This window comes from Bacillus rossius, chromosome 16 (assembly GCF_032445375.1).
Source record: "Bacillus rossius redtenbacheri isolate Brsri chromosome 16, Brsri_v3, whole genome shotgun sequence".
NCBI lineage: Eukaryota > Metazoa > Arthropoda > Insecta > Phasmatodea > Bacillidae > Bacillus > Bacillus rossius.
In genome coordinates, this window is record NC_086343.1 from 457,141 (window position 1) to 484,900 (window position 27,760).

At 45.0% G+C, this 27,760-nt stretch overlaps 1 protein-coding gene across 15 annotated transcripts in view; it reads right to left on the reverse strand.

The window, feature by feature from the left end:
• Window positions 1–27,760, reverse strand: part of LOC134540220 (semaphorin-1A-like) — a 411,248-nt gene that overhangs the window by 162,576 nt on the left and 220,912 nt on the right. Inside the window, exon 1 of one of the 15 annotated variants that reach the window (XM_063382836.1) lies at window positions 3,288–3,353. The exons of 13 other annotated variants lie outside the window; for them this stretch is intronic. The gene's annotated coding sequence lies outside the window, so the exon portion shown is untranslated. Of the gene's footprint in view, window positions 1–2,828; window positions 3,260–3,287; window positions 3,354–27,760 lie in introns of those variants that run through there. One more of the 15 variants, XM_063382834.1, reaches the window with a different exon arrangement.

A 27,760-nucleotide genomic window follows, 5' to 3' on the forward strand; every position in this document is an offset into this window, starting at 1 on the left:
CTTCCTTGAAGAAGTGTTTCGTATGTAGACATTGTAGCTGTTTTTAAATGCATGGGTAGATATATAATCAATGCTAAAGCAGTAGTGGTTGTTATTGATCCCATCACGGCGCGGCAAGACGGGCAATTTTTTTTTAAAAAACTAAATTTGCATCTATGGTAATTAACATCGCCAGGTATCCTTGAACCCAGATAAGTTAGAGACCAGCTAACAAGTCGTTCCCAGTATTGATGTCTTATAAAAATTTGATATGCTTGAAATAATGGCGTTTAAGAATAAGTTAATTCATAATAGGAAGCGGTGTAGTTATTTATATATATATATATACATATACAAATTTAAGTTTTTAAGCATGATTTTCTACAGCAGTCGGGGTTAGATCGCTTCATCGCTGCCATTTTGCAGGTTTTTCCCGCAAATATCCATATCAGCAGAGCGATATATTTGTATCTTCTAATATTCTTCCAATTCCGTTTGTAGTTTCACTCGTTATCCAGTATTTGTATTCATCACAAGTTTCCCCGGAAGGAAGCGATGCCCCGGCGGGTAGCGACAGTCCAGGCAGCAGGTGGACAGGGACGGAGTGGTTTATGCCCTACGCGTCAAAACACGGGAAGGATCACAATACCGCGCGGCGCCCCTGGCGGACGAATGGCGCGATATGCCAAGCGAGGACTCGCCTGACTGGACGAGAAGGGGGAGGGGGGAAGGGTTTTAAAAAAAAAACCGGCCGGTTAATGCGTGAGTCCGCAGGGCGCTAGGGCGGCCTTTGATGGCCACTCATTGGATCAAACTGCCACCGGACAGGTTAAAAAAAAAAAAAAAAAAAAAGTAACCGGCCGAAAAAGCCCGCTCGTAGCGGACGGCACAAAGAGGACAAACACAGACACACAGAGGCAGAGAGAGAGAGACCCTTCGCTCGGAACAGGAAACAAGATGGAATGGGCGAAGGAAAGCCAGGAAACGGGTGGTCCGCTTCAAGGCCGCAGCAAATACGGTCCGAGCCCTTCCACGCGAAATAACACATTTCTAGTTTTTCCATCAAGATAGCCCCTCCCTTGCCGACAACACAGAGAAATGCTATGAAAAGGGAGGGGGGGGGGAGGCACAGCAGGCAAACAATCTATCATGTTTGGGACAAATAATTGAAAGTTTCTATCCCCGTTTTCTATCCGCCGAGAGCTTTTTTTTATCTGATGCTCGGCGGACATGTCTCCGGATTGCCGAGGGCTGTCTGGCGATCAGCGCGCTCCGCTGAGCAAATCTATTTTCGAGAGAGACGTATTCCTCCGCCAGGGAGGCGCACGTCAGCAGGGATAGGGGGGGGGGGGGGGAGCATCGGCCGAGTCGTTCAACACAAGCCATAACTCAGCACTCTGAGGCTCTGAGTGGCTCGTGTACACGGGGTAGTGGACGATAGTCGGTCTAATTCAGGCTCATCCTGTGTAGACAGATGTTTCACCAACATCTTACGGATGAAGATACTTGTCACACTTATATTTTTTTTTTGCCTGCGTCTCGTCGCAGCGAGGTCGTCAGGGTCGCATGAACTCAACAACACAATAAATGCATGTATGCGGGGGTCGAAGCCTCGGAAAGGAAGTCCATCAGTGTTCACCGGCAGAGACCAAACCCCGACCTGTCAGTGATTGTCCGTCTCTTGTGACAATGCTGTCGACCAGAGGTTCAGACAAAAAAAATATGGGTGCGTGTACCTACGTACGCGCGTTACAAGTTACACTTACTAAGAGTAATATATTTTTTTTTAAATTTTATTTTGCATGCAAATAATTAAAGGATTGGAGTGATTTTATAAATAATGTTGAGAGTGTATACATTCAATCAAATTTAAAAAAAAATTAAATAAATACTCAGTAGTCAATATTAATAAAAACTTGTGTACAAAATATAATAATTTTATTTAGTAAAATAATCGAAATAAATTTTAAATGATAATGAAAACAAGTAATACTTATGTTGATTACCATAATTTATTAATTTTAATCATTCATTAAATAGTAATGTAATAAATTTCTTTTATTAAGACTTGCATCGTCGTGTGAAAATTTCGTTGCACTATGCGCGCGCATTTTAAAACTTCACTGTGATGTTCCCACGGCACACAGCCGCCGCTCCGAGCACAGTGGCTCACACAGTGAAGGGGGAGGGGGGGGGGCTCTCAGCTGCAGCTGCAGCGCGAGGTCACGTGCCCTCCTGGCTGCCGCCAAGCCACCACGCCACCACGCCACCACGCCACCACGCCACCACGCCAGCCACCGCCACTGGCTCTCGCATTCACGTGGCAGTTCTGTGCTTTCAGCGCCATTCCATACTCCAGCACACTCTCTCGCATCTGTTGTTAACAAGTGCCTATGTATCAAACGTTATTTGCAATCTTTAAAATAGCTCGCGCGTAATTATTCACTATTGCCTTTATGACGAAGTTATGGCTATTAGCCTACTTCTTTTTTTTACTTAACTATTTCGCCAACTACACAAAGTCACGTTACACAATCTTTCGACAGTAATTTACTAAAAAAAAAAAGTAAACGTCTAAAGAGCATAAACAAAAATAGATAATTGTCATGAAACAAAAAACGTAATGCAATAATGTAACACACACGCACATAGACTGGAAAAATTCACGGGTTCAATGACCTCCAGGATAGACTCCACGATCCTCTGTACACTCGGACAAACGTCACCTGTTCATTGGCTGCTGACGTATGAGGCGTCTCAACTGGGTGACTTGTGATTCGATACGTCTTTGATTACGGGTCCCTAATTTGCCCAGAGTAGGGACAGGAAAAATTCGCGGGTTCACTTACCTCTAGGATGAACTCCATAGTTCTACGTACACTCGGTCAAATGTCACCCACTCATTGGCTGCTGTCTTGTGAGACGTCCCAACAGAGCAGCCTGTGATTCGATAAAGCTTTGGTCAAGCGTTTATCATTGGCCCAGAGTCATCCAGGTGAGTTGTGAGCCAATAGCAGAGGCAGCACTGAGGTATAACTATTTGTATTTTAGCCTATCGCGAAATGAATTCGCGAATTTTTCCGGTCTCTAGCCCAGAGTCCTCCAGATTAACAGTGAACCAATACCAGAAGCAGCACTAAGGTATAATTCTTTGAATTTTAGCTTAACACGTAATTAATCTGCGAATTATTTTCTGTTTCTGCACGCATATAGGTTTATGTTATAGTCACCATGGATTACACTCAAGGTTGTCTATACTATACATAAGCCTTTATACAGTGCTCATTGGTCGATAACAAGGTCCCTACTGATTGGGTGAACACTTCTCCTCCTTGTACTGACTGGCTCGGAGTCGACGAGGACACTGGCGCTGTCCAATCACCAACGAGAAGGCCACTAGGAGCGCCTAGGAGCACTGGGCGGTGCGCCACAGAGGTCAGGCCTGAGGGGGTCGCGGCCGGAAGGGGCAGAGGTGACCTCGCTGCCGCACTTCCTGTTTCCGCCGCAGAGCGCGCTCGGCCCAGCAGGTGCCCCCCCCCCCCCCCCCCCCCTCCAGTACCATGACCCTGCTACACCACTACACGGCCTCCCAACGGCTGGAAGACGGCCAACGACCCACTGGAGTGGCTTCTGTGTGCGCAGGGCCGCCGTGTCTTGTTTCCAGGGGGAACAACCCTGGCCCCACGTGCTGTGCGCAGTTACAAGTCACGTCAACATCACGCCTAAGCGCTAGGGCACACTTGGTGCTAGTACATCGTTATCCAACAGTGACATGTTTACATCACACATGTGATGCTCCGTGTGATACGCTAGACTTGGCAACACTGCACCGCGTAGCTAGACGAATACCTTCTTGTACTGTGGTTTGAGGGCTTTCGAAGGAGATTTTACAACTAAAAATCTCTTTCGTTTTTTGTTTGGTCGCAAATTTTGTCACCGGATAACGTATTTTCACTCTGTAAAATTTCACGCAAATGATTGTTATCATGAAGCACTGCGCGAACCTTTCCCGCTTTTAGATAATACTTGGTAAATATCTGTCGACAAAATTTTGAGCTTAACATGAAATTCGAGAAAGCTATCATGAAAATTTTACAGATACTGAAGCTGACGATCCAACAGTATAATTGAATTATCATTTCAATACGATAATTTTTTTAATGTTCGATAATTAATTGTTTTTAATTAGTAAGCCCACAATAAGTTTATAATTGCCTTTGCATTATTAAGCCACTTGTATGAAACTTTATACCTTTTTTTGTTCTGTGTTTTCACAACTGAATTCATTTGATGAAAAATGGTCTTATAACCCAGCCATAATGTTCAAGTCGTTTGTTATTAACGATTTTTTTTTTTATATTTCTGCGTTCTGAGTTTTTTTAATAAAATATCTTGCACATATCACTCGCGTATTATTTTCTGGGTGTAACAGCATTATTAGTTAAATATTATTGCCTCGTTAAACATTATTATAAATTAGTTGTGCCCGCGACTTAGTCCGAGTTGTCGGTTCATTCCGTTGCAAAGTTTTGTACCGATGCGTGCGAGGACAACGAAGTGCGTCGTTCGTTTCGTGGAAAAAAGGTCCTAGTTGTTAATTCGTGACAAACACAATTAATTGTGCTAAATTTCTTTCAAAATGTTTAGTCTCGTGGGTTTTCACATCCGAATGACTTTATCATGTACCGATACTGTAAAAAAAAAATACATTCCATTTGCAAACCGACTCCCGTCAGAGATTTATTTAAACGATGCGAGGTGGTTGCTGCAGCGGCCGCGGTGTTGCCGCACTGTCCCGCCGAGCGCCAGTGGGCCGGGGAGCGGAACAGATGACTGTCTGTGACCACAACACCCCCACCCCCTCCACCCACAACCAGCACTCACTCTGTGATAGTCGCGGTGACCCCCAGACCTCTTCTGCCCGCAGACCGCCGACATTTACAGTGGATTATTTTCGTTTAGAGGAACCGGCTTGGCTGGCGTGTTTCTGCCGCGTCAGCAGCAACATGAACACGAACATGGGACCAACTGCCCGCCGGATTGTCCCGTTTTAAGCGACACATCAGCGAATACTGAAACCATCTGCAGCATTCAAATTCATCACTTTGATACCCCTTTCCAAACTGCCGCACTACACGAAAACAGGCAGTTGGAAAGCAATAAATTTTTTTACTGAACATCCTTCGAACATGAACAGGAAAGACGGATACACGTTGAGTAAAATTCAGGCAACAAACCTCCAGGCACCAACAGACACCACCAGAAACTAACAGAATGTAACAACGCATGCCGAATAGTCTGGCACTCCATGACGCGGCTTCAACTAGGAAGTCAGTGGACTTACAGCTGTAACACGACTGTTCCCCGCTGCAAGGCAGGTCCGCTCCAGCTCGAGCTGACTGTACCGTCCAATAACACCCCTGCCTTCCTCCCGAACAGCCACCATTTAAAAATTGGATTATTGGAATTACCGCTGGCGATCTTGTCGACACCGCGCCGTCACACAATTTCAAATTCAATTAAAAACCGTCCATGGCGACGGCTAATTCTGCTGATCGTTTTAAAACTGGAATTATACCCGCCGCACGACAAGGCAATTATTGTCGAGTGTCGCTCCTTTCAAAACTTGCTTCCCCCCTCCCTCCCACACCGTCCCCAAAAAAACACCCAGCTGCTGCCAAATTATTCCTATCGTTCAAGACTACCCCGGAAACTTTTTTTTATCAGACAAAAACTGCTGATTCTTCAAAAAAGATATATACGAAAAGATAAGTTTTAATTCCTGCCGGAAAAAAAAATTCTCCCTCTCCCTATTTGAAAAGAAATCCATAATTACTGCTTTTATCAACATTTAAATCAAGTTGCCAAGAAATTCAATTTCTCAAGTTATGTTTCGAAAAAACTCTCCTGGTTTATGCGATTAGGGGCGCAGGAATCTTTATTCAAAGGGAATAAGGAGAAGGAAAGTCTTGGGGTATTCGGGGGGGGGGGGGGGAGAGAAGGTCCCCGCCCCTGCGTTTTGGCGAAAAGTTAGCGGAAAAGTCGGCCCCGCGCTCACTTCTTTCCATTCCACTTTTATTTCTGGTTCCAGACATAACTTCCCGCGCACAGACGATTTAACTCGGGTCCCAACTTTACTTTAATCACTTTTTTCTCGTCCCTTCTCTCGGGCGCTCGCGGAACTAAGTGAGGCCGCCGAGACCTGGCGCGGGGACAGGTGTAGCGGGGGTGAGGGGGGTAGGGTACCCTAGGTGTGTTGCAGCGAGGTGCGGAGCATTCAGAGCCATGGTAACCTGGCCACAACAACAGCACACTGGCACGAATAGGGGCAACAGGACACAGTCTAAAATAACAAACATAAAGTGTTCATTGTTTGTTTTTGTCAACAAGCCTGGACACCTAGCAGTAGTTGGATTCACTTCAGCTTGATCACAAGTCCTTGCGGGTTTCCCGGAGATGTGGTGCTATTAGGATGGGGGCTCCTCTGAGCCAACCACAAGCCAGCTGGATGGTGGTGGCGGTGATGCCGAGGTGGCTTGCCCCAGCCTCTCGCTGTAGCTCCTCCTCTGACACCCGCCCCTCACCTGGGAGTAGTTGCCACGCTAGACTGAAGCTGCAGCTGTGGCTGGGCTGACTGGAGACGAGAGAAGCTGCAGCTGTGCAGCTCGAAGGGCTGCTGTGGCGGAGGTCATCCGACGGCCCTTCCCCTCCACGCCGTCAGCCAGAGAGGGGAGGGAGTCAGGGAAGCAACCACGAACGCAGATTCCACGTTAAAGAAAGCCCAGAGTTCGCCCTTCAAGCCGCAGCCACGCTTACCCTTCCTCTCGCACTTCTCACTGGTTCTCTTCTTCAGGCACGATATGGACTTCCATGGGAAGTCATGGAAAAAGATGACGAGAGTGAATTATTTTTACGATGCAAGGACCGCGATGGTGTGAGTGGTTGGAGGCAGGTCGGGTTCCGTTCAGCAGGACTCCTCTCGCGATGTCGCCCTCTGCAGCCTGGGGTACTACCACTTCTTACAACCATCCTCGTTAGTAGAGATCGCAGGCCTTTTGCCGCCGCTGTCTGGAGCGGCTTGGCTTCTGGGTTGTAGCCGCGTGGTAACCAGTCGGCGATATATCCGTTTTCGACGCGGCTGCAACCTTTAAGTAGGGACAGGAAAAAATTCGCGAGTTCAATGACCTCCAGGACGAACTCCACAGTTCTGCGTACACTCGGTCAAATACCACCCACTCATTGGCTGCTGTCTCACGTAGCAGCCTGTGATTCGATAAAGCTTTGGTCGGGCGTTTCTCATTGGCCCAGAGTCATCCAGATGAGTTGTGAGCCAATAGCAGAGGCAGCACTGAGGTATAACTATTTGTATTTTTAGCCTATCGCGAAATGAATTCGCGAATTTTTTCCGGTCTCTACCCACGAGCCGAGCAACTGCAGTCACCCCAGGGCCGGGAGGTCGGGAGACACGGCCGTCAGCGTGACAGCGCTGCTGGATCTCGTCCGGGCATCGACCAATCCCGCGCCGCGACTCACGCCCGCCGGACTAAACACGATTAACGACCTGCCGCCCGTCCGCGCGATCACAGACCATCAATATGATGTCCCGCGCAATCAGAGCCCGCCCGAGCGACTACAGTCGGCGAGTCGCCGTTGTCAGAGCAAACACAAAAAAAAAATTGCGCTGACGTTGTTTCCATTCCGCAGTAAATTCAATCAACTGGGCAACACTGCGCTGAAGCATTTCCCCCCCCCCCCCCCCCCCCACACGACCAGCTTGCGCGCGGTGCGGTCGCGAGGTTCAGCATTACTTGTAAATAATTCAAACATTTTTATTGTATACTTTCAAACGTAAATTAATTTATTTACTTAATGACGAAGTTATAAGGCGTTTAGCCTTCTCTTACACTACACCGCAGTACTATACAACTACACAAAAAATCATACTTCATAAATGCTAAACTAACCTAAACTAATAGCTTAAGAACTAAAATCCAGACACTTTTCACTCATAAAGAACATAAGCAAAGTAAATAACATTAAAAATTAAAAAAAGAACTTAAAACAGGGATTCAGCCGATGAGAAATTACTGGTTTAGTATAGTCCTATTAGTTCACGGATATACTGGGTATATGGCCCGGCCTCGCTGCCCCTCCCCCCTTTCCACAATCCCTCAGCCATCTGGAACGTTCTGGGGGTCCGGAGGCCGCAGGATGGAGTGGTGTAACTAGTACGCCACTGTTCTGGGAGCTTCGTGGGTCGAGTCGACCTGATGACGCGACACGTCAAAGGGGCGCGAGGCCATTCCAGAAGGGGGCTGAGGGGTATGAAAGCGACGACGCCAGCCTCTGGGCGAGTGAGTGACCACTTGGCGCGCGATAACCGGACAAGCGACGGGCCTCGTGTGTGTGTGTGGAGACTGGTGCATATGGGACTGACATTTTAAGTGTTGTAATTTAATTGGAAGTGTAAATATTAGTAATAAATAGAACTTTATTCTTATTTTCCTACATGTGACAATGTGCTTCACGCTGATGATTGGACAACTGTGCTATTGATACGACCCTGGGGCAGGGGCGCAAATTTGTAGGGGAGTGGGGAGAATGTTCGCGGCTCGAGTTTTGCGGATGGATTTTAACCGATAAAAAGTCATTTCTGGATGGGTGCTTGTATGTTGTATACTGTTCGTATGTTGGCCTATATGTACGTAACAAGCAGAGAACATTTTAAATATCGTAGGCTTAGTGGAAAAAGTTGGCAAGTCCACTTTTTTTTTGTGTAAATGAGTTAACTTCACGGATGAAGTTGTAAGGGCAATATCTTCGCCAAGAAAACGTTTGGAAGTCCAAATAATGAATGATTGGTGGAGGTTTTCTTCTAGCTTTATTTCGGCAAGTCCATTATAACGCTATTATAGGCAAGCAAAACTTGGTAAGTGAACTAACGGTCTTTTTCCAGAAATTGGACTTACCGACTTTTTCCACTGAAGACCACGATATAAGGAACGTATTCCATAAAACACAGTGTTGACGTTTATGTTTGTCAAACCTGTTTCACAGTCACGGTTCTTGCGAGCGCAAGTAATTCCAGGGATGCCTGTGGCTCTCGTGTGTTGTGTGTTGCCCGGAGCCCGGTGAAGAACGCCGCGATGTGAGGCTACGAGGTGCGCTCAGGTAAGCAGCTGACTAACGGCCTGTCTGCGCCACAATGCCGCCAGCTAAGACGACAATATTAGCGTCGGCGGCCGCCAGGGGCGCGCAGGTGCGACCCCGCCGTACGTCACGATTAGCGCATGCGCGGGGCGGCTTTGCACGCCACGCTCGTGATTTACCGCGGCGGCCGCCAGGCGCGCTAGCAGCTGTCGCGTCACAGGGTTCCCCGGCGCCGTCACGAGAACATATTCCCGCGGGTTCTTTTGGTCGAAAAGTAAACAGCAAACATGAATACATCTTCGGACACTTCCTAGGCGACCGTGGGCCAATCAGCTACCAGCCAGCAGAAATGGCGGCTTCAGGATGACTTTTCGGGAGGGGCTATCGCACAAGGAAAGGTCGAAGTTGCGAAAAATGTAAGTGGTCAGATATTGGCCTTGGAATTATTATTTACAAATTACAGGTTTTAAATACAGAACATTAGTAGCTCCATGCAACTTTTGATGAGATAAAAGTTTAACATATGAAATTAAATATTTAAGTAAACATAAATATACACTAATCGATAAAATTGGTCTCGGGAGGGGCTGTCGCCCCCCCCCCCCCCCTTCTGGCGCCGCGCTTGGCCAGCAGTGGAGTGGCCGAATCACATCGACCCTCTCCAAAGAAGAGGAGGTCCTATAGTTAGTGTATACGTGGGTAGCGCATACACAGAACCGTGAATTTTAGACTGACTTCAAATGAATCAGCGAAATTTCCGTATCTCTAAAAAAAAATAAGAGTGAAAAACAAGCCACTACCATTAAATACTGTTTTTTTTTTAATCCCCCTATGAAGTAACACTACACTCCAACAAATGTTCAGGGTGTCACACAACAATGGCGCTGGACAAAAAGGCTGTTTCACACGATACAAATGTAGTATGCAATACCGCCCCCTGGCATTACAGTTCAACTAACACTTTCCAGATGCTTTTCTTTGTCAATGCCGCATTAATATATGTAACTTGGGACACGTCCGGTATTCCAAGACCATCTCGAGAATAAAAAAAAAAAATGAGGTGCGCGTTTGAAGTTATACCTTCTTGGCGTAATACAAACTAACTTTAATTTTCCATGCAAATAATTAATAGAAATAAAATAATAAAAGGACTGGAGTGATATTATAGATATAGTTGGTAGAGTATAAATTAAATCAAATTATTATTTTTTAAATAAATCTCAATATTAAATTTTAATATAAGCACATGTATAAAATTAATTATTAATTTAGTAAAATAATCTATATGTAATTTAGTCATAATAAAAATCAATAAATATACTAAGTGTTTATTCTAATGCATTAATTTGAATTATTTATAATGCAAATAAATCTTTTATACAGGAACATACGCTCACTTATATAAATACACTTTATCGTTCATTTCGTCCAGATTGCGAGAAGAAAAAAAAATATCAAAAAGGCGTGTGAGAGCGAGCGTTAAGCTTCGTGCGACTTTAAAACTTAACACGAACACTTCAAAAGGAAAAATATTTCAAATTTCTTTGTTGGACTTGCAGGCGTGGCATATTTTGGTTCCAGGTGAAGACGTCAGACGGCAGTTGTGATCTATCCGACACGCCCCTGGGGGTTGAGATCATGGGAGTGGCATAGGGAGGGAGGAATGCCACCACAAAAGACCAGCTCAGCCGGGGGTTGGGAAGGTGAGTCGCCAAGGTCCTCCGTAGCGCCCAGGTAGCAGAAGCGCCCTTTGTCAGCCGTGCTGACTCACGCACAGCTCAACAGTGCTGCCAACTAAAGGCATCCGCGACAATCCGCACACTTTACAAATCAACGTTTGAAAAATAGCGCTGTCTCTGAGCTTTTCTCGCTGTCAGGTTGACACCTAGTGGTTTAGCGGAGAATCTATGAACAGTTTTTTCGACACAAATGACAATACAACAAACCAGTGACACACATTACGAGTGGCAATGTCTTCAAAGAAACCCCGCCACTGCGCTCTCTACAAGTGAAACTTCACAAGATGGACGGATGAGAATACAAGAATGTCTGCGAGTATGCAAGTGCGGGATTACTCACGTTTGCCAGTGTGCATTTGCGCAAACATTAAATTGTTTAATTGGAAACATGTTATCGAGCGCCCCACTCCACACTGTCTTAATTTACCATCTGATGATGCCATCTCCCCTACTACCAGCGGCCAAGAAATAATTGGGGTCCCAATACTTTGAGTACTACTTGTTCCGGAAAACGCCGTTAAGTACGTTGGATGTACTCACACAGCGATGTTTTATTGTCCATCCTGTCACTGCTCGTGGCGAACAGCGACCTCCATAGAGCGCATACAACTGCATGTCACTGCCAGCCTTGTTTACCATCGGCTCAAAACAAGTACTTGCTTCAAAATATTCTATAATTCTCTCTATATATATAGTTAACAAATAAAGAACAAAGAATGTTCACAATAGTATTAAACAAGGCTACGAAAACCATGCCGAGTTCATTCGTAGCTCTATTCCTGCCTTGTACACTGCAGCTACGTGACAAACAAAAAACAAACATGGTAAACATTGGAAAAATATTTTTTTTTTATTTATAAAGGGTGATACAATGTTTTTATAAAAAAAACACGAAAAGATCTGTTTGTGATATATTTCTGATTCTGTTTGTAGGAAATAAAACCTTAGGTCCAGTCCTTACAAGGAAAGAAAGACAATAACCAGATAACGCAAATCTCTTCCCCACGATTAACGAAAGAAAATAAAAGTGAGGCATTCTAATAAAGTAGAGATTTAAGAAACATAGAGCAACACTTGCCAGCAGTCGTGTTGTTATCGTGAAGCTGAATGAGTCTCCACGGGGCCTACAGGCAACTGCAGTACGGAACTTGCCTCGCGCTGGGCTTCACTAGTGTTCTTAGGGCCGCGGCCATAGTACTGCCCTTCCCAACTGCCGGCCGAAACACGCATTCCCCGTGCTGTCGAGTGGGAAAACACTAATCATAACGAGAAATGGAATCCGTGAACTATGCAAATTTTACAACACAATCCTGTTCAGCACCTTTTTTACATTTTCTAAGCTTATATTAATAAAATGTTGCTCATTGAATCGATTTAACATCAATCTTACCAAATAAAATTAATCCTGAGAAGAAAAAAAAATTATTAATACGATTTCAGATATCAAGGAAGTAATTCAATAGAAGGTGATCTGAAAACCTATTACGAACGCATCACCAAAAATAAGAATAAAGTTCCATATTTTCGGATTACATTGTTATTGATTGAACCATGTTGATACATTACATTACAATACAAGTTTTGTTTAAAAAAAAATTGTACTTTTGCAAGGAAAGTCCTTGGAATCTCAGTTGCCTATGATATCACTTGTAGATTTGCAAGGCTGAGCTTTGTACCATTTGAAATTTTACTGGTGATATGGTTTGCAACTAAGTTTCCAAGGATTTTTCCTTGTAAAAAGTACAAGGGTTTTTTTTTTTCAGTGTATGAATGAAACGGTTATAGAGCACCCTAGTGGGAACTAGTTGAGAGGGGAAAATGGGAAAAAGTGAAGTTAAGCGTATTGTTGCGTGCAGTGCCGTTTTAGTTCGAGTACCAGTGTTTTCACATGTTAAAACTTTTATGACTTGTATTTAATGATGAACATTTAGCGACTACAGAAGGCAAGGGGAAGCCACTGCGGGAAGCTAACAGTGACTGGCGCCTGGGCAGCCGTCGATACACGCCTTCGCGACTCAGGAAACATGGCGACTGTGAGTCAGCGGGCCTAACGATGGTCGTCGACGGGAAGCCTAGATGCACATCAAGTTCCGTCCCTGCCCGAACACGCCCGAATATTCACCTTCGACCAACCTCGGGATTTGTTTTATTTTTGCGCAGGAAAAATGAATTCAAATATTAAAAGTGGTCGGTTAGGTTAGCTACATTAAAACACTTTAAAACACTATGGACGGTTAGTATAGCTACATTAAAATAAACAGAGAAATATAAATATGTATAAATAAACCCGAGGTTGGCGGAAGGTGAATATTCGGGCGTGTTCGGGCAGGGACAGAACTTGATGTACATGTTAGGCTTCCCGGCAGCAGAGACTGCGACCAGGCCACATTAGCAGAACAGTGTAGGGACGGTGTCTTCAGTCGCCCTTCACTGCCCTGTGTCTAGTCTTCCGCTGGACGAGAGAGGTGGGTCAAGGAAAGATAGAACAGCAGGGAGGGGAGTTAGTATTTGTATTTACTTATTACCGTCTTTATTGGTGGCGAGGTTAAGGCGATACGGTACCCCTTTTATCACACTTTTAACCACATTTTCTGCTATTACATCATACACTGAAATGTAAAACAAAGGCATAACATTAAACATAATAGATGATAAAATAGGTAATAAGATAGAAAGCACAATTAAGCTTTAAATAAGTGTTTCGAAGATATGAGGTAACCACGACAAAATTTAACCAAACAGGTAATTTGCACGTAACTAAAAAATTAAGCGTAAGCATACACATGCTGGAAATTAATTAACACTTAAAAATTCCCCCGTAGCCAAAACATGATGATAACAGGTAGCATTACATTAAAACCAGTCACACACAGATTCAAGCAGTAGGTACACCGCTAAGTAGGTGTCTCTAAGAGGTTTTCCCCAGCCTGTGTCCAGTTAGTTCCAGAGCTGCTGATCCTGACAGACGTTCAGGACTGCCGCAGGCCTGTGTCGGGCTGCGGTAACTGTTAAGGGAACGACGCTCATGCCTGAAACTGCGCGGGTGACAGTTTCGTGACTGAAAATAAATTGTGAATCATCGATAGAAGTCCGGGTTGTAGAAACATGTTTTCTACTCGTTTTACAATTTTAGGTTATATAAGGTTGGTAACAACTAGATACCTGAAAAATTCGCTGGTTCATTTACGTGCCATGCTAAAATTCAAATAATTATACCTTAGTGCTGCTTCTGCCATTGGTCCACTGTTAATCTGGAGGACTGAGGGCCAATTTTGAGACCCTCACTAGTAGAAGTGTCGAATCATTGGCCACCCAGTCGTGACGACTCACAAGTCAGCAGCCAATGAACAGTTGGCATTTGCCCGAGTGTGTAGAGGATTTTGGAGTCCATCCTAAAGGTCATTGGACCCGCGAATTTTTCCGGTCTCTAGTAACCTTTGAATATATATATACTGTATAGAAGTCGCGAGTGGATAGGATTTACTCTACGTTTTTCAGAAGCGTATGATGAGCAGCTTGGGAACTTCACCGCTGCAGTGCGCTGCCGTAACGCCCTGTATCGTCTTAGTTGTTATTTACAAGTTAGAGCGCAGCACTGTCGCCCGCTGTCATTCCCAGCACCCCCCACCCATCATTCACTGCAGCTCAAGGTCGTTCAACGGGAGGGAGAAGGGGTGTTTGAATAGTTCGACACTTGTCCGCTAGGGACCACCACCAAGACGATGCCCTAGAGATGGTGGCGATTGCGGCGGTGAATTAACCAACTACCTCAAAACCGTATTAGAAATTTTAACCTGGGCTGGCGACTTCTATACAGTATATATATTCAAAGCTAGTAACAACGTCTCGTGACTTAGGAATGTGATTCTACTGCGGTGGTTGCGGTGGTCCATACACCCAGCCTCCCTCAGTCCTCCGCACGAGGTCGGCCAAGCCTGTCACTGCCTCCGCGAGGTGAAACACAACAACCACGACAGGCGCCGCCATGTTGAAGCCGGCGAGCCGATTTGCGACGTCACTTTTCCCGCGAACTTTCCTTTCGCCGCGTCACTCGCACGAGCCCGCCGAGGTTCGCTCAAGTCCCGCCAGTCTGTGAGTGAGAGCCACGGGTCTGCTTCATGTCAGCGGGCGGTACTTCTACTGACACGTTCCGTCCTGTGTAATCATCACAAAAAAAAAAAACACGGGCGTACATCCTGACTCCCCCCCCCCTCCCGCCAACCTTTTTAAGCTTGCAAAAGAGTGACTATGAAACGGGTTTTGATCTCAAAACTGTGTTTTATGGAAAACTCTTCTCTTTTTTTTTAAAATAAAAAAATGTTTTCTGCTGATTGCATGCATATGGGCAGTACACAGAGAGGGCTTGTGTCGGTTAGCTCCACGCGCAATAGTTTCCTGCAACTCCGTCCGCGCTACTTTCACCTTGTACATTCTGCAGATCTGAGCCCCTGACAAAAATAGCATTTAATTATTTCAAATACTAGACGCGACAAAATATTACAATTGATTAAGAATTATGTAAGATGGATTTATATACTGATTCAAAATATATGACATTAAAAATAACGATTTAAAGAAAAATTAATCTATTTTAGCTACCATAGAAAATAAAATATTTCTTTAGTATTAGAAATATCCATCATCTGTTAAATTATCCCAGCCATAGATTGTTAATTATTTTATTTAAATTGTAATTTGGGTGTTAGTATTTACAGGTTAAAAAAGAAAATTCCATAAAGATTTCTGTGAAATAATTAAAATCACGTAGTCTTAAAAGTTGAAAATGTCGCTTGGATGTTTTTTGAAAAATACACGTGAAATGCGTGTTGGTGTTGCAATAAGACACGCGTGCGCCGCAGAGCAGCAGATAGGCGGCTGTGAAGTCAGCGGCCCCTGATTGGCTGCGGTCCGCCGCCTCTCCTTTCACAAGCTCACTTTGGAAATTAAAAAAAAAATCGCGAAGTGAATAGTCATGCTTTAGAAGAAAAAATTCAGACAAGTTATTTACTTTTTTTATTATTATTTTAATTAAGTGTCAAACCTTCAACCCGCGTCAACATCACATATTATTCATCGCTAGCTGATGCCCGACATCCGTTTTTATGCCTCTTTCAATTTTTTTTTTTTTTGTAATTTGTATCACTCTAAATCTAAATCTCTTTATATATATATATATATATATATATATATATATATATATATATATATATATATATATGTATATATGTATATATATATATATATATATGTGTGTGTGTGTGTGTGTGTGTGTTTACCTGTCACAGGTGTGACATAGGTATATAAAAAAACACGCGGGAATTCGAATGCAACGATGTGTCAAAACTTGAAAGCAATCGGTGAAGAACTTTCTGAGATTTAGATTGTTATTCACACGGAAGATTATTATTGTTATTTTAACAGCAGACCTCGAAGTTCGGGCCGCTGCTGCCGGGCGAATGCAGGAACTCTGCAGCGCTTCCTGGCGAGTCTGCCTCCTGCCACCCCCCCCCCCCTCCTCCACCCTCCACTGCCCCGCTGGAGGAGGGGCGGGCGGGTAATGGAACACACGGGGCACATTTATATTCAAACTCGAGTGTTTTTTGAACCGTTACTAATTCAGCCCTCCTCCTCGCCCGGGGTGCAGCCAGGGGGTGGAGGGGGTACCCACCCTTGTCCCTGTCCGCCTGAAGAGAGTTCATCCCCCGTGAACACTGGTTCCCCTCCCCAATCCATCCTGCACATTATACCACGGGTAGCCAAGTCTGTGGAGGTCGCTGGTGGCCAACTATCTCGCTTCTTTCCTCGCTGTTACAACATCTATATTTATTGCGAACAAAAAATAAACTTTTGAAGTTAAACCTTCTTAAAGCCGGTAGAGTAATATCATAAGGAAGTGTGGTGGGTACTGGAGTTACCGTGTTAACTTGGGTCACGAATATCGTTCGATGGCACAGGCCTTAAAAAAAAGTTCTAAAGTTACAGATGCTAGCAGCAGCACATAGTTTCTTATAATTCTACCTTTTGTAAACGTTTACATACTTTTTTGCATAATGTTACATACTTTTCAATTGAGCTCTCCACTCTGAAGTCAGATTGGCAGTTAGGATTAGAGTCGTGACAATTCGTGTACACATTTCCGAAAAGGGTTATGCATCTATTCTAGCTATCATAAACCCATTAATTCATTCTTAGATTCGAATGAAGACTCGGACAGAAAGAAGTAAATAAAGGTCTATTTTCAACGCACGTACGTGTATATTTAAGATATTAAAGCACCCTAGAACTTTCCCTATCCACCTTATCTTTTGTGTATGTAACTGTTCTCGAGCCAACTGCTGTTTCGACTGCTGTCTGTTGCATTCTCAGCTTTGTGCAGTTTATTGTCTTGTACTGACTTGTGTCGTCTTGTTGTCTTGTAGTCACACACGTGGCAGGAACCTCGCTGACCGACGTGGGAAGGACGCTACTCGCTACTCGCTACAGCAGCACACAGCTCTCGCGGCCTGTGAATCCGCCGCGCCCGCAGTTTTTCACGAGCCAGTCCCGGCCGCTACAAATCTCCCGAACAAAAGAGCGAATATCCAGTTTACGAGCACAATGCCGCAACAACGTTAAATCACGCGCGAATATCAGTTGTCAGATTCGATTACCCGCTCCAGTGGATTCTGCGCTGCCAGAGCCAGTGTGGAACTAGCTGCCTGCTCAGCTACCGAGTCACTCAGACACAGAGTCGCTAGGCCACTCAGCTACCGAGTCACTCAGTCACCGAGTCGCTAGGCCACTCAGCTACCGAGTCACTCAGACACCGAGTCGCTAGGCCACTCAGTCACCGAGTCGCTAGGCCACTCAGTCACCGAGTCGCTAGGCCACTCAGCTACTGAGTCACTCAGTCACCGAGTCGCTAGGCCACTCAACTACCGAGTCACTCAGTCACCGAGTCGCTAGGCCACTCAGCTACCGAATCACTCACACAACTGTGGACTGGACAGACACATAGTGATTTGTGAACAGACATTAAGTGTGGTGATTTAATTAGTAATTCAAATATTAGTATCCTTACGAACCCTTTCCCCCCACTCGTAACAATACTTTATACATTAGCAATCATACATTACAGGATGTAAAGCTAAACATTTCACCTACTCGGCAAGAATACCCTAAAATTAATTTACTATCACATCTTTTCTCATAACACAATATAATATAACAATCTAACCACTTAGTACAATATTCTAAGTGTGTTAAAAACGGTTGCAATATTTTATTAATATAATAAATATTTTTTTCTTAAAGTGAAAACAATACTTCACAACTTAAAAACTGCAATTCTCGATGATTGGATTCCGTTCTTCCTCCCCTGCATGGCCGGAGTGAAGGGCAACACCGCCCGGGGCTGTGCGAGCAGACGGCAACCCTGCGCCAGCGAGGCAGGTAGGCACACCTGGCCCGCGGCCCGGCTTAGCGACTGTCACGTGTCACGACAGTCTCCGGGGGGTGTGGGGGGCATGTCACACCCGGGCATTCCCGCGACATCACTGCTGCACTGTCACTGCTGGTGACTCACCTGCCCGACCTCACGCGGGAAACAGTGATAAGCGACAAGGCGAACAAAAAATCTAGCTTCCTTTAAGTACAGGCTGAAAAAAACATCTTTGTAACAACTTCTTACCATGACGACTTCGTCGCTACCCTACTGCTTGATTCTGTGTGTGAATGTGCGAGTGACTGGTTTTAATGTAGTAGCGCCTATTTTATTTTTAATACTATTTGCTGTATGTTTGATCACTTTCCTTTTTATGAATGTCTATGCTTAATTTTTATTTACTTTAAATTAGTTATGGTTGAATCTATTGTAATACCTAGTTAATATTTTAACATTTCAGTTAACATTTTAATTTGTTCTCTAAAAATTTAGTCAACATCTGCTTATATCGTGCTTAATTTTTAATATTCCACTATTTGATGTAATTGCAGAAAAGTGGTTAAGTGTAATAAAAGGCGTGCCGACTTAAATTCGCCACCAATAAAGATGTGGAGGGAAGAGGGATGGTTGGGCGGTTATAGACACCTTACCCGCTGTTCGCTTTCTTGTGTCTTTACTTTCGTTAGTGGGAATATATATATATATATATATATATGTGTGTGTGTGTGTGTGTTTGTGTGTGTGTGTGGATTTTTTTGGGGTGGTGGTTTATGGCAATTATTCATTTTTTTAAATAATTGAGGAAGACTAAAAAATAGCATTTGTTTGCAAGGCGGATAAATAACGCCTAGGTATATCACCTTCCATGTCTTTAGTTTAGAGATGCATACATAATATTGCACGGGGTTGCTAAAAATATGCAAGTGCCAATGCAGGAAAAAATAAAAATATATAAAATATTTGTCATGATTAATGTAAGATACCTTTGTTCTCAGTCGCGGATGGTTTAGAAGCCCCGTGCTTCAGGAAGCACCTGCTTAGTTAATTTGTTTTCTTAACGTTCAACATTTTTTTTTTATATTGATGTTTATAATAAGCGTGTGTAAAGAACATTTAGTGCTACTGACCGCCTACTCCCCGCGTCACAATCCTGGTGATAATAAGTCTCACCGACAACTTAATTGTTTGTCATTACTTGTGGTTACTTCTAGAAGTATTCGCGCTGAACGTGAAGCTCCAGTCCCGTGGCAACCACAAAGGACGTCTCGCGGCTGTGTTGCCAACTTGCCAGTTCCTCCGCAATATACATATCTAGCTACGGATGAGGAAGTACGAACTTCTCCGTGGCTTTAACCCGCGTTAGGGAGACTACACAGTCTTGTCTCGGATAATTCGCACATTCCTTTGAAACTAGCGTCATGTCTTCGGTACATTACGCGCAGACTTCACTAAGAAACCTCAATATCATACAAACTGCTTAACTGCATTATTTAAATGAGCTAGCTCAATGGAACGACAACTTTGAAAAACACGTTTCAAAGTAGCTTTTTCATAGAGCAATGCCATCCTCGTATGAATAAGTAGAAACAGTGGTATTTCAAGAAACATAATTCCAGTATTTAAATGGGTACTGCACTAATATGCTTACCGAAATGCATAATTCTAAAAGGAAATGGTTCTTATGAGACCAATAAGGTCGCATTCTGCTTTTAATGAGACGTTTCATTATCCGCAGTTAGTTTTAAAGAATGCTATCTGGAGAGCGCTGATGAACTTCCGTGCTACATTGTCTTTAAGGGAAATTCGCCCACTTTTTTGTAAACAAAACATAAAGAGAATATCAAACGTAATATAAATATGAACAATTCTTGATGACATGAGGAAATCACCTAAGCAAACCGAGGTCACGTGTGACATAGTTGTTCAGGTATATATTTTTTGAGAACACTGCTTTAAACTGACGCGCATTCAATATTTGAGAAAAGAGTAATTTACAAAAAAAAAAAAATTTCGAGCAAATCAAAATGTCCTGGCTTCCAAGTCGCTGTGTACTGAGGGACTGTTGAGGAAGGTCGCGCCACCTACAACACACATACACATCGAGGCGGGGGTACACGTGGTCTGGTCCTAGTCCCGGCCTGCCTTGCGCACTCGACAATCGCGCGGGCAATTAGGGGTGGTACTGAACCTCCCCCTAGCGACCAAAACAACGACACGATATCGAAACAACAGTATTTAATGAGTAAAAAGTATTGGGACTGGAGTACCAAATAAGTAGGAAACATTCAGCAGGATCGTTATGGTGGAACTTCATCATTTTTCACACCTGCCGTTCCATTTATTTTTGCCATGTGCTAAATTTTTGTGATGGCTCGAAAGATCTTATTCTGGCGGAGTTGTCTCAGTTGACTCAGTAGCAGCTGTATCTTCACAACTCGTACCATCATCTTTCGTATCTAATAATTGTAAACGTGCTTTGGCACGTACTATTGGATCAGCAAAATGTAAGGCTTTGAAACGAGAGTCCGAAATACAAGCAACCACTATTATGTAAACGTCTTCAACATGTACAAAACTCAGTTTTTTTATTTGTTTAAAATAGTATCCTTTAATTGACTAGTTCACATTCCTGTTTTTACATTCCTACTTGAGCAGTTAATATTGATAAGAGAATGGTAAATAGGTCGCGCTTCAAAAAATAGTGGCGTGCCGTTTAGTTAAGCCGCTAGAATCGATACGATACTTGATCACGGTACACAAATGAGTACAGAGTATCGAACGGAAATATCTATACTTTAACAACTAGTATCGACTCAAAAGTATCGACATGAGTAAAGTGTCGGAGACTGCGGCAGTACCGCACAACTGCGCCTCAGCATCGCGATGCGGACTGGAGCCGGTATTCCAAGACACCGGAATTATGCTACACCTGTACCTAACCGTACTCCTAGTGCACAATGGGACAAGGTCAATCAATCCCTTATTTTTAGGCAACATATTTTGGTGTCCAGTCACCATTATGGAGCCCGGATTCCGCGCATGCGCAGAGCTCATTTTCTCAGTGATTTTGTCCACATGGCTAAGGCTGGGTTCACAATTGAAAAAATAACAGTAACAGTAACAGTAGGTCGTGTGCATAGGATATGAACGCCATGTTTCCTAACCTAACGATTCACAATAGCAGAAAGTTGGTCGTGTGCATTAGAGCGAGGTCGTGCGCATAGGAGTGAAATGAATATATTTTATTTCGATCGCGTACGCATGGCACAACAGCCAATGAGAGAAGAGCAAGGTGATTTTTTGGCGGGACTAGAAATATGTTTATATTTATTAACCATATTGTGGTAAGAAAATGTCGAGACAATAATAGTATTATCGTTATTTTGAAAGTTAATATGTTTATTTACTAACACTGCTAACAGATGTCGCATAGTTCACGAAATTTCATTGGCTGAAAATTAACAGTAAGAATTCAATTGTGAACCGATTTCGCAGTTCGCACAGGTCGTGTGCACAGGTCGTGTGCATGGCTTTCTATGCACTCGCTTAATTTTTTTAATTGTGAACCCGGTCTAATACCGCATCGTGCACAGATGATGAAAGAAAGGATACAATATTGGAACATCGCAGTAGAAGAGCTCCGTGGCTCCATGGCGGACACGAGTCCCGAGAAGAGATGCTCTGCTCACGTGACGGCACGCGATAAGGCTGACCTTCGCATGTGGATTCACAGCACCTCCGACCTTATCGCAGTAACGGGGGAGCAGGGGGGGGGGGTGTAGAGTGCTGTAAGAATCACAGCCTCGTATAAATATCACTGTTCCAATTGCATGACGTGATCTTTCATATGCTTGCAGAGTTAACATTTTAATAGCCTTTTGCTTGGCTTTTTCAGGACTTGTTTCTCACTATCTATTGTAATGGATGCTGAAATACCTATGAGAATGTGTCACCCGAAACAAATCGTGTATCAAGACTTTCAAACAGCATACAAATTATATAACGTTTCCTGAAGAGTAAAATAAATGATGTAACACTGAAAGTTTGGTATCAAAATTATTTTAGTCATCTATATAGTATATATAGTAACTGCACTGTACTCGAGCAACGCCTTTTGCCAATTTTAGAGAAAACAAGAATGAGGAAGAATTAAAATTTCTTTCAAAAGCCCCTCCTAACATAACAAATGCATTCAAGAGAAGGGGAAAAAAAACGTATTTTCTATTATTGTAGCGCGTCAGGGTTATTTTTTCGTAGTTGATAAACCGACTGCAATCAACGATATTATCTCACGTACTTAATGTGAAAATGTAATAATAAGCATAATTGGTTGGTTGGTGGAGCCATAAATCATCTTAGCGGGCATTCCTATTTAGTACTGTTTTAAGTTATTTTTATATTTAACGTTATCAACTTATGTTTAGGAGTGCAAAACGTCTGAAATTTAGTTCTTAAGCTATTTATTTATGTTAGTTTAGTGTTATAAGTTTATAAAGTATGATTTTTGTGTAGTACTGAGGTTAAGTGTAAGAGAACGCTGAAGCCTTAACTTTGCCATTAAGTGAATAGATATATGAATATATAGTAATGGCTACACAGGAACATGAACAGTCGGGTCACGAGTCACACTTGCAGTGTTGGCGGGAATAAATCTGTGGTGTTATGGAAGAGAGGGTTAAGTCAAAAACATCAAATTTTAAGAGGTGTGGAAGAAAGTCAAGGATTATTTGAAGGATATGACTTTTGACACTCTATATGGTTTGTAGTTTTGAGTTGCCTGTATAAGATATCAATAATTAATGATATAACGACTAATATTTGATCGTGAAAATAATATTAGACTATCTTCCACCTCTCTTAAAATTTAATGTTTTTGACTTAACCCTCTCTTCCATAACACCACAGAAACGTCGGTGGGACTGAGCTAGTGGTGTACGGTCGACTGAAGCTCAGCCTGCCTCGTGCCTCGTGCCTTGCGCCGCACAAAAACACCGCCTGTTGCCGCTGGGGACGGGGCAATATTGACTGGCTGCGGTGACCACGGAGCCCCCCTGGGGGTGGGGGTGAAGGGGGGGGACCCGACCCAGCAGAGGCGAGGGCAGGCGCCAACTAGCGACGCCATTTATCTCCGATCACAGTCCTGGGCGAGGGGGGCATGGGGGGAGGCGCCCCTCAGGAAATTACAATCCTACTCCCTTCTGGTCGCGGCGACAAAAAATAAATATAGAGACCGTTTTGAAACAGAAACCCGGAGGAGTTGCGCCAAAAACAGGAGGTCGACGGCCGCTGTGAGGGCCACAGACCTGGGTTCAGATCCTCCACATCACTGGTTACTAGGGACCTGAACAATTCGCGCGGTTTCGATGGCCTTCAGGATAGACTGCACATACCCCTGTGCACTCGGGCAAACAACGCAAGATCATTGGCTGCCGACTTGCGAGTCGTCTCAACTGGTTTGTCTGTGATTCGATCCTTCTTCGGTTGAGGGTTTATAACTGGTTGAGATTCGTCCAGATGAACAGTAAGCCAATAGCAAAATTATCCAAGAGGTATATGTGTTTGAATTCTAACATATCACCGAATAAATCCACGAATTTTGCAGGTCTCTACTGGTTACCATCACGCTCGACTTCTGTAACACTAACAGTACTGCAGGGGGTTTTCTGAACGACCATTAGACTGCAACGAGGTATGCCCGCAACAAGAGGTTCTTCCTTGTGATTGGCGGACGACTGCAGGAGCCACTGTCCTATTTGTCCGGGCCAATCAGTACGCACTTGCTTCCGCAAAGGGGGCGTGTGCCCGAACGAAACTCAACCAATCACGAAACACAACAGTGTTTGTAACACACAGATAGTGTCGAAATATTTTTTTTCGCAAAAAATTACACGGCCGTGTGGATTAGTGTTCACGCCGCTCCAACTCGGAGAACTTCGAGACAATGGAGCCAAACAGTAGCGAATAACGTGAGACACAGTCAATACTGTCTCGCAATTTGTGCTCGACTTCGCCTAGTTTCTAACTACCAGAGACTAACAAGTCGCCTACTGCTAATGCTCTGTAGTGGGTGTTCACGTGTAACCAGCCAAAATGACGTGACCTTGTTATCAACCAATGAGCAATCTAAGAGGCTGTGTTATGTGTAGGTATGTCGAGTCTAGCCTGGGGAAAAATGAAACCGCGAAATAATCATGCCTAGAGACAGGAAAAATTCGCGATTTTAATGACCTCCAGTATAGTTTACACAAAAATAACGCCAGTTCGTTGGCTGCTGACTTGTGAGTCGTCTCTACTGGCATTGCCCGAGATTCGTCACATCTTTGGTTGAGGGTTTCTCATTGGCCCAGAGTCGCCCAGACGAACAGTGAGCCAATAGCAAGAGCAGCTTAAAGGTATGCGTGTATGAATTTCAGACTATCGCGAAATGAATCTGCGAATTTATCCGGTCTCTAATCATGCCAAATATCAACCTGTTGTTTTCAGGTATTCAATAGCTACTCAACACGTACCTGTTATCATGGCGAGCACACATTTCAAACTCACGACTTTTTTTTTTATATTCCACCCAATGGCGGGCTGAATGGCACAACGAGACAGCCCGCTCCAATGGGAACAACGAGACTCGAGGCGCATGCGCACACGGGCTATCCCAATACTTGCAGTTCCCACAGGAGATTGAAATCATACATTGTGTACGGCGCCAGCTGATTGAATTTTAGTGCGGAACAAGGAAATTTAATTAACCAATAACAAAGAGCGCGCGGCGACATATGACGGCCGCCTTCCGTCTGTCGAGCAGATTGGGAGAGCAGGGTCCAGAAGGGGGGTGGGAGGGGGGGTGCGTGTAGTCTCTCGGATCGATGACCACTCTGCGGCCAATCATCGCCTCCGATATGATTACAAGCACGTGGCGATGAAGCCCGGGGGAAGGAAAAAATAGGTAGGTCCAGGGGGGGGGGGGGGGGTGCTGATTGGTCGCGCGCCGGCTGTTAATGTCCCGTTCGGCCCGTACGACGCGAGGCCCGCGCGTGATTGGTCGAGGATATTAACGTCTCCCGGAGAACCGAGTGTTATCTGCGTGTGCGGTCCCGGAGACTACGACACGCAATACGTAGAGACCGGAAAAATTCGCAGATTCATTTCGCGATAGTCTGAAATTCACACACGTATACCTTTAAGCTGTTGTTTGCTATTGGCTCACTGTTCGTCTGGGCGACTCTGGGCCAATGAGAAACCCCCAACCAAAGAAGTAACGAATCTCGGGCAAACACCAGTTGAGACGACTCACAAGTCAGCAGCCAGCGAACTGGCCGTTATTTGCCCGAGTGTACAGAAGACCGTGTGGACTATCCTGGAGGTCATCGAAACCGCGAATTGTTCAGGTCCCTAATCACGCCGAGATGGTTTTTGTGCTCGAGGGTTGCTAGACGGGCTGTGACTGGCGCCGCGCGCACGAGAAGTGTCGGTGCAGGGCTGTCCGTCCGCCGCGCGCTCGCGTGCCGCACGCCTCCCTCCAGCCCGGGTCTTATTAATATTGATCATCCCTCCGCGATTGCCTGTCCGCCCGAGCGAGGCCTGCCTCCCCCTCAACCCCTCCTCCAAACCCCTCGCGCGGCCCAGATGGAAATTCAAATTTCCTTCCGCCCTTTAATAAATAGACCGTGCGAGCCAAACCTCTCTTCCCCCCCCCCCTTCCCAACCCCCTGGCCGTAACCTCACGGACCCGGGGGCCTTTTGAATAACTCACGGACGTCGGCCGAAACGGAATAGTTTGGCCGGGAGTTAGCGGCGAGGGCGTAACTGACAAAGGGCACCCCGGGAGGAGGGGACAGACGGGGAGCAGGAGCAGGCCCCACTGCTGCCAACAGGAGAACTTTACCCCGCGAGCGTCACGTTAAGTTGCGCCTTTTATCACCCCCCTCCCTTTTTCCCCGCGCTCATCGCCGGAGGCAACTAGCGAGTGAGATCAGTCTACTGCGACGTGCGAGGCGGTGATTGGAGGCCCTGTCGTTTGGCGCTGTAAACAACTAACCAGCTGGACTTGAAAACACTCCATAGAGATGGTGATTGAACGCCGTTTGAAAGTCTTCAATACCTTTTGTCCATATATTTGGAGCCAGTCGTATCTTATTATAGGGCCATGCATTTTTCGCGCAAAAATCCCGAGAGTAGCTGGAAGTTAAAACAGTGCAGCATCGTCTGTGTTTCGTGATTGTGTGAGATTCTATCAGATACATGTCTACTGTTACAACAACAATCACTAGGGACCTGAAAAATTCGTGGTTTCGATGACCTCCAGGATAGTCCACACAGTCCTCTGTACACTCGGGCAAATAACGCCAGTTCGTTGGCTGCTGACTTGTGAGTCGTCTCAACTGGTGTTTGCCGAGATTCGTCACTTCTTTGGTTGAGGGTTTCTCATTGGCCCAGAGTCGCCCAGACGAACAGTGAGCCAATAGCAGATGCAGCACTGAGGTATAACTATTTGAATTTTAGCTTATCGCGAAATGAATCTGCGAATTTTTCCGGTCTCTATCTGTAGAGACCGGAAAAATTCGCGAATCATTTCGCGATAAGCTAAAATTCAAATAGTTATACCTCAGTGCTGCATCTGCTATTGGCTCACAACTCACCTGGATGACTCTGGGCCAATAAGAAACGCCCGACCAAAACTTTATCGAATCTCAGGCTGCTACGTTGGGACGTCTCACAAGACAACAGCCAATGAGTGGGTGGCATTTGACCGAGTGTACGTAGAACTATGGAGTTCATCCTACAGGTCATTGAACCCGCGAATTTTACCTGTCCCTAACTATCTGTCGTAGGTTTGTGTCTGCTTAGAAACTTTAAATGAGAAAACTGATTCAAAACGGAATGGTTCTGACAAGAGTGGCGTCTTGAAAGTACCTGCCGTTGCTGAGTCGAACTGAGAGGGTGCTGGCCACAGCCTGAACTCAAACGAATCCTCGCCAGCTTCGAGAGTCTGCTCTTCCAGCTGACGCGTCGTGTCGGAGAGAAGAAATATCGCTCCCCAGGAGGGGACTGACATGACCTTTGTGGAGATGTGAGGACCAACCCCGGCGGTCAGCGCCGCATCTGCCGCGGAGGTCGCCGGAGAGGGCCGCCCCCCCCCCCCCCCCCCCCCTGAAGGACAGCCAGACGTGACCCGGACAATGCTCGCTCCAGGGCCAGGCCACAAAGCGCCTGTCACACCTCCCAAATTACCTCCCTCCACGACTTTCGGGAAACCCACTTCCACCAACAATCCCAGCGGCGCCTTTTCACCGGCAGCTTACCACACCCCTGGCGGCATTTGTCCTCAATGTTTACCGTATCCTGGCTATTTTGTCAGAAGTGTCACATTCTTCAACAAAGGCCGACCCGGGCGCTGCCTGGGAGCAGGGGACACCAGTGCTGCCACCATCGGTACAGACAGGTGACGATTACGATTGACCGAACACGTGAGACC